Below are 11,940 nucleotides of genomic sequence, written 5' to 3' on the forward strand. Positions count from 1 at the left end.
AAAAGGCTACACTCCTTCAGTCTTTCCTCATAGCATAGCTTCTCCAAATCTTTGCCTTTCTTTGACGCTTACAATGGGGTGGGAGCAGCTGCTGGATCAGGATGTGCAGAGGCCACATCAGGGGACTTGGATTAAGCAATGGCTTTCTTGGGTGCAGGTGGGCCAGTCAGCAGAACCACCTGGGTGAAGACGGCCACAAACCCAATGTACATATGACCAAGGTTTGCAAGAAGCAATGGTTTTCCTGGGGACAAGGAAAGTCTCTATCAGCTTTGATGCAGCAGTGGAGGAGTGCCAGATCTTCACAAAGGAAACATGACGAGGAAGAACAATTGCAGTAAGGTCTGCAGGTACCAATTGCTCCATGCAGGGCCATTCTTCACTAGGGTTAGCAGATACGTGGAGAAGAAAAGGTTCATTGTATGTGTAGTAATTCCTGATTGCACTGATCTTTTGATTGTCTCATTCTTAATTGTCTAATTCAAATGCCCAAGACTCCTGATAGCTTCACAGTCACAGAATCATTAAAATGCCTTCAAGATCATCAAGTCCAACACTAAATCTAACACTGCCTGCTCTACCACTAACCCATGTTCCCATGTGCTACATTTACACTTTGAAATCACCTCCAGGAGTGGTGACTTAACCACCTCCCTTAACATTGTGTTCCAATGCTTGATATTGAATTTTTCCCTAATATCCAATCTAAACCTCCCCTGGTGCAAGTTGAGGCCAATTCCTCCTGTCTTATCACTTGTTACTTGGGAGCAGAGACTGACACCCACCTTGCTACAGCCTCCTTTCATGAATTGTTAGAATGATAAATTTTCCCCTTGGCCTCCTTTTCACCAGACAAAATAAATCCAGTTCTCTCTAAAAGGTAGCTCATAGGTGGAGGTTTTATCACATGTCACTGGAGAGAGGAGAGAACACAATTTTTCTGAGTACTCTTAGTACAGCCCTAGGGTCAAACCCTCCCAGCAGAAGCCCACCTGAGTATAACACTGAGTGTTGATCACAGAGTAATGAAGGAAGCAAAAGAAAAACTGTTTCATGTCACGTGCAGAACCTTGGACATGTGTACAAGAAAAACGAGAGCAGGGTTGATTTCTGGCAACCACAGGAGTCCTGAGGAATGACACAGGTACACATTACCTGGATGCCACTGGCCCTTAATCTAAACCTTCTTTGTCCACTGATGGCTTTCTGCCCTGAAATCCTTGATGCTGTCATCCTGGCACTTTGAAAAATGACCCTTCATATGGGAAAGCACGTGGCAGAAGCCAGGAAATGGAAAAGCCACAGTGGAGGAAACTGGGACACAGTCCCCACCATTAGCTGGGGCAGTTCAGATTTGACATGAGCTGGTCAGAAAATTATGACTTCCACTAAGTTGCCTCTGTGCCTGAGGCAGTGCAGGACTGCTATAAAAGGCAGCCCAAGTCTCTTCTCTCTCATCCACTTCTCTCACCTCCTCCTCCTCAGGAATCAGGTGAGTGCAAAGCCTCTTCTCCTCAGCCTCTTACTGCTGCTGCTTCAAGAGCAGCTCTTGCCTGGCTGGAAGTCTCATCTGAGAGGGGCTGTCATAGCGCAGGGCTGGGAGCTGCTTGTGCTGGGAGAGGGCAGGGGAGGGAAGGTCTTGTGCAGACAGAGAGAGGCTGGGACTTGGCTGAGGTGGCTCCTGGGCTTTGAGCTGGGAACTGCAATGGGGGTGCCTTGGCTGCAGGGTGTTTGGTTGTAGCGCTGGTTCTCCTTTGTCCTCACACTCTGCTTCTCCCTTCCTTCCATCCTAGGTGCACCTGTGATCTCGAGCCATGTCCTGCTGCCAGCCCTGCAACCCCTGTGGCCAGTCCTGCGGCCCCTGCCCCCTGGGCAGCAGCTGCACTGAGTGCTGTGTCAGGCAGTGCCAGGATTCCCATGTGGCCATCCAGCCGCCTGCTGTGCTGGTGACCCTGCCTGGGCCCATCCTCAGCTCCTTCCCGCAGAACACCGCCGTGGGATCCTCCACCTCTGCTGCTGTTGGCAGCATCCTGAGCTCTCAGGGAGTGCCCATCAGCTCTGGGGGCCTTGACCTCTCCTGCATCACCAACTGCTATGGTGGCAGCAGATGCCGCCCCTGCTAAATCTGCTGGCAACATCCTTCGGCAAGAATTTCCAAGACCTCAGAACATGGTTCTTGGCAGAACATGATTCTGGGCAGGAGATAGAGCTTCTGGACATTCTATTTACAGCTTTAGGATGATTTCTTTCTCCTACTATTCCATCTTCTTTCTGTGCTGTACATGTGTCCCCAGGCCAGCCCAGGGGACCTGTTTGCCTCTCGTCCTCTTTAGGGCAGGCAGATGGACCCCCTGCACGAGCTCCACTGCTTCTTAGTGGCTGCTCCTGGTGCTCTCCATGAACCACGTCCTTTTCTTTACACTCAATAAAGTTCTTTTGCATCCAAGACTTGGCCTCTGAGTCATTCTTCATTTTCTGGCAAGCCTTCCATATTGCTTAGGGAGAATGGTGGAGGAAGAAGAGGGTTCAACTCCCTTGAAGCTGACAATGTCATACCTGGCTACTCAACAGCCAAAGGTCATCAGGAAGACCATGGCTCCAAAGTTTGCAAAAGTTGTTTAGGGAAACAGCAATGTCTGGGGAGAGCCTATAACCTCATTTCTTTTTTTTCCTCCCCTCCATTACCTGGTCTACAGACCATGGCCTGCACACAGGAGCGTGGGTACATGAGAGAAACTCTCTTAGCACAGGCAGGACTCAGCTGTTATCCCAGACATGCAGGGCTGAGGTAATTCACAAGTTTCCTATCACTCATATGCAGGCTAATGCAGTGGTAAATGAATTTCAGCTGAATTTGTGCAAATGTCTTAGGGCTTTATTATAAATTTGTGACATTTCTCACCTGTATCAATGTATGTCATTTGTCCATCGAGTTCTTTCTGGATGAGGCCTTTGGTCAAACCAGTGCCCACTGCTGCTGGGTCAACCTTTGACTGCTCTTGGTGATCATCCAAATAAAATGTCCCAACAATTGTGTTTCCTGTCTTTCTTTGGTTGCTTATTCACCCTGTGAATTTTTTTACATCAGGATGAATGGTAATCAAAATTTTCTGTCCTTTTTCTCGAGCTTTCTTCAATAGCATTTTTCACATCCAAGTGAAGTTCATTCAGTAGGAATAGGCTGCTGCTCTTAAGCCAATGCATAACTAAATCATAACAATTGGTAAGATATAAGAGGAGCTAAATAACTGAAATCACATCCCATAATGTCAACAAAGTTACAAGCACAAATACTAGGGCACTTGCATGTACAATAATGTTGTTTACAAATACAAAATCACAAGGGGTTCTCACACAAGCACATCCATTCCATCAAGCCCATACTCTGTGCTCTAGGGTCTAGAGTGCATCTCCATTGGGATTTAATCCTGACACAATCATTTGATATATGGTATATACTGAAGCACCATGCACTGTTACAACATAAAGTGTGGCTTACAATTAGTGGGGTCAGAGAGGAAAATTAAGAGTTGCTACTATTATCTAGTTGCTAGGAGTAGGATTCCCTTTTGCATTATCCCAGGTTACCTTTTGAACACCACCTTCTTTTGTAATTGCTGCTCCTGTAAATTGCACCCACAGGAGAGAAGTGGGTGTAATGCAGAATGCATATGGTTACTATATTGATTAACATAAACAAAAGCAGCCAGGGTTTCAACTTGTGGGTTGAGCTTGTTTATGTGTCAACTAAATTTGGTTCCTGCTGGCAATGATTCCTCCAACAAAAATGATAAGCAGTTCTTTGGTAAGTAACTCAATTTTCAGTGGGGTGTGCTGGCGCAATTCCCAGTAATGTTCCTGGAAAGATAAAACGGTACAAGTCTCAGCAGAGCTGGCCTAGACAGGTTAACCCTTAATTGCTCAAGGTGTATAACCATGGGTGAGTGTCTGCTCCAAGAGCGGCTGTTGAACTGGGACATTTCCTACACTGATCTTGCTGGGAGGGACCCTCACCATCTGCTTGGGTGCCTCAGGAGAGGCCTGGGACCCCAGTGTGCTCCCTCTCTCTGGAAGGAGCAACTCCTGGCTGTTTGCAGGAGCCCCGATGCTGCTGCCATCCTCAGGACATCACATGGGAGACCTGAGAGCCAGGGGAAAACTCAAAACAACCCGCTTCCTCCACCTTTGCTGTCCTTTGGGGGCTGCCCAGCCCCGCTGTTTTCTGCCCCTGCTCTGGTGGTTTTGCCACATTTTAATTCAACTCTCCATCTCTGCCTGGACCCCCACTGCTCCTGCCATGGCTTCAGGGTTTTTTACAATGCTTCATTTGCCTCCATGAGCCTGGTCACCTCTGTTGTTCCAGCTCACCACTCAGAGGTTCCTCCTACAGCGCATTTCACCACCCATAGTGTTTTGAGGAGATAATCAAAAAGTCCACAACTTTGTGAAAGTTGTAAAGCTGGTATGTTTATTACAGCACCAGATGCATGTGGAGATTGTTCTCGTTAAAAGACATGTGTACTTCTGGGAACTTCAATTCCCTTTTTATTCCCCTCTCAAATACGTATGTATGCAATTTCACAATAGGTTCATACGTATTCATTTTTACGAATTTCCCGTGACATTTGCCGCTAGTTCTTCTTTATCAGAAAGAATTCCAGGGTCAGGTTGACCTGCTCTTACAGCATTCTCTCTGTCTTTCTTTATCACCTTCTACCTCCCCTCCCTTATCTCTGTCCTTCACTGAAGCAGTTTCTCTGAGCCTAGGCTTTGCAGTCAGGCTACATAGCTATGTTCTCTAACCACAGACTCAAAGATGTACGTTTCACCTAAATCAAAATGGTTTTCTACTCTGGAGAATTTCTACTCTGTTTCAGTAGCAGCACTGAGACCGGCTGCTCCCTGTGACTTTTGCAAAGGGAGCCATCTCCCCTCCCCTCCACCGCCATCGCCGCCATCGCCTCATGAGGGAGCTGAGCTCGCACCACAGCTCCACCTGCTGGCGCGGGGAATCACTGCACCCGCCCTGCCCAGCCAGGAGCCAGCAGCGCCCCTGCTGGCTGTCCCCGGAACTGCACTGAAAGGGAAAGTGCTTGCGGCTGAGAGAGGCCGGGCCTGGGTGTCTGGTTCTGTTTGCTGCTGTTGTTTGTTTGAATTGTTATTAATGTATTTATTAGTAAATGACTGTTATTCTTTTTCCTCCGTCTTTGTTGGACAACCCCATATTTTCAAAGGTATAATAATTTGGAGGGAAGGGTATAGTATTTTCCATTCCGTGAAGGTTCCCACCTTCCTTGGCAGACACCTGTCTTTTAAACGAAGACAATTGTCGATATATGGTAGAGTGAAAGAGAAGCAAGAGAGAGAGATTAAATGAGAGAAAGAAAGGAAGACAGGTCACCAGTGCTGGCTCAAGAATTGATTCAGTTGATGGAGTATCCAGGCAGAACAAGGCCATTTGTTTCAGAAAAGTGATGTCCTGCCCTCCACATGTCCTCTTCTCCAGCCACATCCCATTTGTTCTCACAACTTCTTAGCAAGAACCCTCAGGTGGTTGCACAGCCATCAGTCTGGGTTTGAGACATGAACAAGAGTCCCTCCTCTTCTGTGCTCCTAGACCAGTGCTCAGTGAGGAGGACATAGATGGTGTCTGTGCCATGAGCTCTGGGCAGGAAGAACATGGGGGGAACCAAACAAGATCCATGGGGACATTATGTGCCTGAGCTGTTATTTTGAGCCCAGCTGTGCCTTCAGGAGTTCCTGAAGATGCTGTGAGAAAAAATAGGATGTGGCTGGAGAAGGGGCCATACAGAGGTGGGACAGCACTTTCCTGGAACAACTAACCAACCTTGCTGTAGCTCCTGAAGAGATGCAAAACATGAAACAATACAAGGAGATGAATAAGGTCACAATGTGCACATGGGCTGTAGGGGGATCAAGGTCGCCAAAAACCCCTGAAACTTCCAACCCATTTCCAGAAAAGTCTGAAAGAACAGACTGTGTATGAGAACTCGTTTGCATAGAAAGCAAGAAACCTATAATTGGGGTAGACAAATCTATCCATGAAAAGGTATCCCTCCAAATCTGGGCACTGGCCTCAGGACCTTGGACATTCACTGGACTGGACTAGCACAGGTGGATAGATGCTGGTACCAGGACTGACATGTCACCCACTGGATTGATGATGGTACCAGGACTTTTTTTCTCTCTGGCTCTCTCTCTTTATCTCTTCTTTTTCACCAAGCTACTTAATCCAAAACCCACTGCCATGTGCTAATATAGTAGGCCTGGGACTACTGTAACATAACCAAGATCCACACTAAGTGTATAATTTACAAATAAAACATTGGTTTTTTATGCAGACCCTCTGACTTTTGCCATTCCTTTTGACCTTGAGCATTTATGAACTTTGAGTGTTTTCTACACCTTAAGGGTGGGACCCCACGGCCTGTGTAACTTGATTGGCAGATGCTGATCGCAGTTTCTACACCACCTCAGCCCTGCATGTCTGGACAGCAGCTGGGTCCTGCCAGGTGCTGAAGGACTCTGTGAGGTACCTGTCTCATCTGCCTTTGACCACATGTGCTGCTCATGGGCCCTGGACTGGGTAATGCAGGGGAGGAGAAGGAAGAGATGAGGCTGTGGGCTGGTCCCAGACATTGCTGTTTCCCTTCCCCATTCCTGCCACCCTTTGGAGCCATGTTTTCCCTGTTTGTCATTGGCTGTGGAGTAGCCAGGGATGTTCTTCATCAACTGCAATGGAAAAGGCAGAAAGGAAAATCCACTACAGGGAGTCCTACACTCTGCCCATCCACCCTCTACCCTGAGTAGACTGGAACAGCTGCCACGGAAAGAAGGACAACTTAGAGGCCAAGGCTTGGATGCAAAACAACTTTAATGAATGTAAAGCAGAAACAGAGTTGGCTCACAGACAGCACCAGGAGCAGCCACTAAGATGCAGTGGAGTTCCTGAAGGGTGTCCATCTGCCTGCCTGAAAGAGGGAGGGAGGGCAACGAGTCCCCCTAGGCTGGCATGGGGAGACATGGAGAGCAGAAGAAAGACAAAAAAAGTAGAAGGGAACAATGGCTCAGACACTAAATACCATGTCTTAAATCTCTATCTCCTTCCCAGAGCCAGGTTCTGAGGTTCTTGCTTAAAGACTTTAGGCAGCTTTAGCAGGGACGACATCTGTTGCCACCATAGCAGTTGGTGATGCATGACAGGTCAAAGCCCCCAGAGTTGATGGGCACTCCACCACAGCTGAGGATGTTGCCAACAGCAGCAGAGGTGGAGGATCCCACAGCAGTGTTCTGTGGGAAGGAGCTGAGGATGGGCCCAGGCAGGGTCACCAGCACAGGGGAGGGTTCAATGACGACGTGGGAGCTCTGGCACTGCCTGACACAGCACTCATTGCAGCTGCTGGCCAGCGGGCAGGGGCCACAGGGCTGGCAGCAAGGGTCACAGGGCCTGCAGCAGGACATGGCTGGGGGTAACAGGTGCACCTAGGATGGAAGGAAGGGAGAAGCAGAGTGTGAGGACACAGGAGAACCAGCGCTACCACCAAACACCCTGCAGCCAAGGCACCTCCTGGCCCCCATTGCAGTGCCCAGCTCAAAGCCCAGGAGCCACCTCAGCCAAGTCCCAGCCTCTCTCTGTCTGCACAAGATCTTCTCTCCCCTCTGCTGTCCCAGCAGAAGCAGCTCCTAGCCCTGGGCTCTTGTAGCCCCTCTCAACTGAGACCTCCAGCCAGGCAAGAGCTTGCATTGAAGCAGCCGGAGGAGGAGAGGTTTCCCACTCACCTGATTCCTGAAGAGGAGTAGAAGGAGGTGAGAGAAGTGGATGAGAGAGCAGAGACTTGGGCTGCCTTTTATAGCAGACCTGCCCTGCCTCAGGCGCAGAGGCAACTTAGTGGAAGTCATAATTTTCTGACCAGCTCATGTCAAATGCAAACTATCCCAGCTAATAATGGGGCTGTGTCCTGTTTTCCTGCACTGCTGCCTTTTCATTTCCTGGCTAATTCCGCGTGCTTTCCTATATGCAGATCTCTTTCTGTAAGTGTCAAGATGAGAGCATCAATGATTTCCAAGGCACAAAGACGTCAGCACAGGCAGAAGTGTGAGATTAATTGTTATTGACATTCTCTGTGGGGAGATGATGTTTACCTCTGTCATTCCTGTGGTCTTGGTGGTGGCAAAGTTGTCAGAAAATGGTCACTGCTCTTGTACTTCTCTCCCACGTGCCCAAGGACTCTGCTGTGAGGGGACATACTGCGTTTCCACAACAGAGATCTCAGCTAATGATGTTTCCTGACCTTATTTGAATGTACAGTTTTTTGTTTGTTCCATGAAGACGTGTGAGTACACGTGTGTTAAGTCTAGGCTTGTAGCAAAATGCCTGGTGAAATTAATGAGAAGGTAATTCTTGGAGGTATTCAAAAACATTATTAACAAGGCAGTCATTTTTCACAACCAGTGTGAGTTCATGAGAGGAAAGCCCTCCTTGTCAAACTTAATTTCCTTTCACAACAAGGTAACCCACCTAGCTGATGAATGGAAGCCAACTGGTGTAATCTTTTATGCAATTCTCTGAAGTTTTTGATACCATTTCTCACAGGATCTTTCTGGATAAATACATTGTGTGATGGGTGAGCAACTGGCGCATGGGTCAGGCACAAAGGGTGACAGTGGAGGGGTCACACAGAGTGAAGAGGTCCTGGAGATGATTTGAGTGCTGGCAGTTGAGACCACTGCTCAGGTCTCACTAGGAGCAGGTGAAGCCTTGGTTTCTGGACATAAGAAGAGCCAATCACTAATGGCTCTGAAGATCAGCATGCTGTTGGCCAAGACTGGGCCAATGAGAGAAGTCGGTAATGCCTCTGTGATGATGATATAAGAAGAAAATAAAAAAAAAAGTCACACAGTTTTTCTCCTCTTAGGGAAGAGGAGGAGTTGAGAACATGTGAGGGAAACAACATGGCAACACCAAGATCAGTGGAGAAGGAGGGGCAGGAGGCGCTCCAGGCGCCAGAGCTGAGATTCCTCTGCAGGATGTGGTGAAGACCATGGTGAAGCAGCTGTGCCCCTGCAACCATGGGGATCCACAGGAGATGCAGAGATCCACCCAAAGCCCCTGGAGATCCACAGGGAATACAGAGATCCATCCACAGCCTGTGGGGATCCACAGGGAATACAAAGATCCACCCACAGCTCATGGGGATCCATGGGTAATGCAGAGATCCACCCGCAGCTCATGGGGAAAGTGCCCATGCCAGAGTGGGTGGATGCCTGGAGGATGCTGTGATCCAGTGGGAAACCTGGTAGAGAGAGGGGGCCCTGCTTCCAGGCTGGAGTAGTCTGTCCTTGGAGGAGTTCGCCCCGTGGAAAGATAGACCCACATTGCAGCAGTTTTGGGAGGACTGGCTGCCCATGGGAGGGACTCCCATTGCAGGTGGTGTGGTAGGGCTGCTGCTCGTGAGAGTGGACCTGCACTGGAGAAGTTTCACGGAGAACTGTCTCCCATGGAAGGGGCCCCATGGCCTCACATGGGAAGGACTCCTCTCCAGGAGTAGCAGAAGAAAATCTCAGTGATGAACTGACCCAAAAACCCCCATGTCCTATCTCCCTGTGCTGTCAGTGGGAAGGATGGAGGGTCTGGGGGTGAAAAAGATGTATAAAGTGATTGTTTTGCTTCTCATTATCCTCCTCTGATTCTGGTAGTAATAAAGTCACTTTGAAACTTTAAATTGAGCCTGTTTTGCCCTTGAAGTGTTTTCTCCTGGTTCTTATCTCACTCATAAACCCTTTGTTATATTTTTTTCCCTCTCCACTTCCCGGCTGTGGCAGGGGAGGGTGAGTGAGGGACTCATCTGCGTGCCAAGTGTCAACACACAACAGCTGCATAGCTTGAGTGTGCTTGATACCAATTCCAACTTGTGAAATATCTGAGAACTGAATGTAACAACAGCAGCTGGGCCCTTTAACCATGTGCTAGAGGAGGTGTGAGGTACATATCTGTACCTGTGTGCAGGCCATGTACACCAGGCAACAGAACAGAGGAAAAGGAAGAGATAAAGATGTGAACTGTTCCCAGGCACTGTTGTTTTCTATCTCCACTACCAGTATGTTTTAGATTGGTGGTCTAATCACCATTGGCTATAGAGTAGCAGGGGATGTCTTCATCAGGTCCAAGGGAAAGGGCACAAAGTAAAATCCACTGAAGGTACTCCCATCCTCTTCTTCCTCTATCTTTTCGTGAGCAGACTGGAATAGTTCCTGCTACGAGTATGAGGGACAGACACTAAGATGCAGTGGAGATCCTGCAGGTTGTCCTTCAGCCTCTCCTGTGGAAGGAGAAAGGGCAAAATATCCTCACTAGACTGGCCCAAGGAGATAAAGACAACAAAAGAAGGAGAAAAGTGGAAGAAGGAAATAGCAACCTGAAGCTCTGTCAAGTGCCCAAACAATGGAGACCTTGGACATGAAGTTGAGAAGCACAAGAGTGGTGCCCATTTCCTGACAACTTTGCCATAAACAAATCCACAGGCATGAAACAGGTTCACATCACCTGCCCACAGGGGATGCTGCCAGCCCTTGATCTGAGCATTGTGCCTGTGCTGATGTCTTTGTGCCCTGAAGTTCATGAACCTCTCATCTTGACACTTAGAGAAGTTTGCATAAAAGAAAGCACGTGGAATGCACTAGGAAATAAAAAGGCAGCAGTGCAGGAAAACAGGACACAGCCCCATTATTAGGTGGGATAGTTTGCATTTGACATGAGCTGGTTGGAAAATTATGGCTTCCACTAAGGTGCCTCTATGCCTGAGGCAGGGCAGGTCTGCTATAAAAGGCAGCCCAAGTCTCTGCTCTCTCATCCACTTCTCTCACCTCCTCCTCCTCAGGAATCAGGTGAGTGCAAAGCCGCTTCTCCGCCTGCTTCAAGACCAGTTCTTGCCTGGCTGGAGGTCTCAGTTGAGAGGGGCTGTTGTAGAACAGGGCTGGCAGCTGCTTGTGCTGGGAGAGGGCAGGGGAGAGAAGGTCTTGTGCAGACAGAGAGAGGCTGGGACTTGGCTCAGGTGGCTCCTGGGCTTTGAGCTGGACACTGCAATGGGGGCCAGGAGGTGCCTTGGTGTCGGGGTGTTTGGTGGTAGCACTGGTTCTCCTGTGTCCTCACTTTGTGCTCTCCCTTCCTTCCATTCTAGGTGCACTTGTGAGCCTGAGCCATGTCCTGCTGCAAGCCCTGTGAGCCTTGCTGCCAGCCCTGTGGCCCCTGCCCGCTGGCCAGCAGCTGCAATGAGTGCTGTGTCAGGCAGTGCCAGGACTCCCATGTCGTCATTGAACCCTCCCCTGTGCTGGTGACCCTGCCTGGGCCCATCCTCAGCTCCTTCCCACAGAACACTGCTGTGGGATCCTCCACCTCTGCTGCTGTTGGCAGCATCCTGAGCTCTCAGGGAGTGCCCATCAGCTCTGGAGGCTTTGACCTCTCCTGCATCACCAACTGCTATGGTGGCAACAGATGCCGTCCCTGCTAAATCTGCTGACAACCTTGGGCAAGAACGTCCATGACCTCAGCACCTGGTCCTGGTCAGGAGATAGAGTTTGGGACATTGTAATTTGAATTTCAAGCCATTGTCCCTTCTCCTGTCTCTTTTTGCTCTTTCCTTTTCTGTCCATGTCTCCTCAAGCCAGTCTAGTGGAGACCTGTTGCCCTCCCCTCCCTCTACAGGCCAAGCAGAGGGACACCTCCACTGCATCTTAGTAGATGCTCCTGGTGCTCTCTCTGAGCCACTCTGAGTATTTTTTTCCTCTACACTCAATAAAGCTTTTTTGCATTCATGTATGTGCCTCTGAGTCCTCCTTCGTTCTGTAACAACTGTTTCAGTCTGCTCAGGGAAAATAGCTGGAGAAAGAAAATGGTGGGATTCCCTGTAGTAGATTTTCCTT

The 11,940-nt window shown here is 49.0% G+C and overlaps 3 pseudogenes; 2 read left to right on the top strand and 1 right to left on the bottom strand.

The window, feature by feature from the left end:
- Window positions 1–1,359: 1,359 nt before the first annotated feature.
- On the top strand, window positions 1,360–2,123 carry LOC132084244 (feather keratin Cos1-2-like; annotated as a pseudogene).
- A 5,050-nt stretch (window positions 2,124–7,173) lies between these two features.
- On the bottom strand, window positions 7,174–7,939 carry LOC132084290 (feather keratin Cos1-1/Cos1-3/Cos2-1-like; annotated as a pseudogene).
- Window positions 7,940–8,812: 873 nt separating this feature from the next.
- LOC132084067 (uncharacterized) lies at window positions 8,813–11,528 on the top strand (annotated as a pseudogene).
- Window positions 11,529–11,940: the final 412 nt, after the last annotated feature.

This window comes from Ammospiza nelsoni, chromosome 26, assembly GCF_027579445.1.
Source record: "Ammospiza nelsoni isolate bAmmNel1 chromosome 26, bAmmNel1.pri, whole genome shotgun sequence".
NCBI classification, from domain to species: Eukaryota; Metazoa; Chordata; class Aves; order Passeriformes; family Passerellidae; genus Ammospiza; species Ammospiza nelsoni.